Genomic DNA, 2,728 nt, shown 5'->3' on the forward strand with positions numbered 1-2,728 from the left:
AAGTTTTCCTTTCCTGGTATATCCAGGTACCTGAGCTTCATTTCTCAGTTCCCTTAGTGTTTGAGAGGCTGACTTAAAATACATGACCGTAGGATGAAATTAAACAATAGTTTTTACATGTTCTGATTTAAGAAAGTACCCACTTATCTCCCAGTTCTGCAGACCAGAAGTTTGAGCTGAATGTATCTGGGTGTTTATTTTCTGCTTTCTTGGGTCTAGGCTGTGTCTGTAGTTAGCTGCTGTTTGGGACAAGCTGGGATACCTGTGTCTGCTCTGCATACTCTCCAATCTCCTGGGAAGTTAACTCATCCTGGTTCATAGGCAGAGGAAGAGTTCTGCAAGTGACAAGAGAGGAAGCTTCAAGACATTGTCAGTCATGGATGAAAAGTCTAAGCAGGACACTGCTTTCTTCTTTCCTCACTGGTTGACATAATCTGCTGACTCTGCACACATCTCTTTACCTACCATTTCTTCGGTGAGGCTTCCAGAGCCTTCATGAAGATGGCAGCAATCATCCCCTCATCTGTATTCCTGTGACTCAGTTTATGGCTGTAGACAGGCTTTTCCTGATGCATGGGAAGGGCTTGGGTATGTGCCATTGTGTATAGAACTGTCTGTGCATTGTCCCTGCTGGGACGATAATGACCATGATGTGTGTGTCTGTGTGCAGTTGTTCCCACTAGATTCTTAGTTGTCCAAGGGCCAAACATAGGAAATGTGGTCTTATTCATGATTGTGTCTTTGCCCAGTATAGGGACACAGTGGTGCCTTTAGACAGATTCTTTAATTAGATGTGTTAACATGACTAATATTTTAAATGCCTTCATTAAATGCCAAATTTTCTACAGAATAATGTATGATAATCAATGCAACCACTGAATCTAAAGACTTTTCCCAGAGCTGAATAAAGTTCTAGACATCTCCATTTCCATTCTGGGAACCATGTGACTCTGTATAGGTAGTACAGTATGGCAGCAACTCAAACTGTCCCTGTCCGTAAGCAGAGCACATCTGTCCTCAGGTGGATGGAATCACTTCCTAGTTCCTTTCACACCTGTAGAATTAACTATGTAGATATCACTCTCATAGTCGCTAAATTTCACAACATTATCAACAAAACTTCATGGAAGCAGGGATCTCTGTTCCTTCTACATCTCAATACCTAGAATGGTATATGGATGATACATTTGCCAATTAAAGATACTTCAAACAAATGAGTAAATTAACAGTTCATATGCACTGTATGAGCTAAACTATTTCTATGTGGCAATTCAGTGGTCAGAGATAGAGAACTGTCTGATTCTAGCCATGCTTGGGTTACTGGGCTAAGAGAAAGATGTCAGGTATAAGAAGACATGCTAGAAAACAAAAGATCCTGAGGACAGGCTAAATATCAGATATTCAAAATTTTGATTACAGACTTTTGTACCTTCTATTTCAGACTGTAATTCTTACAGATGTTCACACTGAAGCTCAGAGGATTTTGAGCATGTGTACACAAGTCTTGACTAACTCAGACTGCGTTTAGTCCTTCCCTTTAATGATAGGGACTTCGTAGATGTCAGGCTAAATGTGTCCTACACAGAGTTTCAGAAAAGTATATAATTAGTTTGTAAGCACTTTTCTCTCAATTACTCTTTTTAGTTACACAGCAAAAGCCAGGACTGCAATTTTAGGCTTTCTGCTGCATATTTGCTCAGTTTTGGAAGGAAGCTTTCTTCTATTAGTAGACAACTACTTAATGTCTTCCCAGTATTTGTAAAGGGAGAGACAACTTGTCAAAAACGTGTACAATATGTAGAACAAAACTTCATCTATCTTGGACAAGTTATTACTACCTATTACTTTGAGAAGGTCTTCCCTAAAGGTTTATTAGGTACAATCTTTGCATACATAATTTACTCTAAAATAACAAAAATTTGAAGTGCTTCTTGACATCAACTAAGTTCATAAAATTAGTTATCTTATTAATAGTTAATGTGCATTTTTACAAGAGAATTCACTAAAAAAGTTGCTTTTTTTCTGGTCAAGATATGTGGTGCTTAAGAAACTCTGTGTCCATGGACTATCGTTTCTCTCTGTTTGGCCTCCACAGCAGAAGCAAAATGACAAAAGGAACATCGTCCTTTGGAAAGCGTCGCAATAAGATGCCCATGTTGTGCTGCTGCTGTGTCTCTAACGCCTCCCACCTTCAGAAGTCGACCTGTGGCAAATATGGCTACCCTGCCAAGCGCAGGAGGAAGGTTAACTGGCGTGCCAAGGCTAAGAGATGAAACACTCCCGGGACTGGGTGGATGAGGCTCCTAAAAATTGTCTATTGAAGATTCAGACATGGATTCTGTGAAGGAACAACATCTAAACCCAAGAGGGCAGCTGCTGCAGCATCCAGTTCATCTTGAGAATTTCAATCAGCCATAACATAAATGTTCTGGTTTCAAAAAAAAAAACAAAAAACAAAACCAAAATATTTTCAACGTAATTTATTATTATTTCCTCATGATTTCTCTTTAACTCCCTGATTTCTCCACTAGGAATTGAAGGTGTCCAATGAAGATGAGTTCTGTCAATGACCAAGGCCAAATTGTTGCTTTCACTAATCTTTCGTGAAGGTCAGGGAAAGGGCTAGAGCCGAAACATAATTAAACCCAGAGGAAGGATCCCGGCGCTGACCAGTAAGGGATGAACATGCAGCCTTCTGCACTTTACTGGCACACCTTGCTTTCCATTT

At 39.8% G+C, this 2,728-nt stretch overlaps 1 pseudogene; it reads left to right on the forward strand.

The window, feature by feature from the left end:
* The first annotated feature begins 2,105 nt into the window (after nucleotides 1-2,105).
* Nucleotides 2,106-2,399, forward strand: LOC118585208 (annotated as a pseudogene).
* The last annotated feature ends 329 nt before the right edge of the window (nucleotides 2,400-2,728 follow it).

This window comes from Onychomys torridus, chromosome 6 (genome assembly GCF_903995425.1).
Source record: "Onychomys torridus chromosome 6, mOncTor1.1, whole genome shotgun sequence".
NCBI lineage: Eukaryota > Metazoa > Chordata > Mammalia > Rodentia > Cricetidae > Onychomys > Onychomys torridus.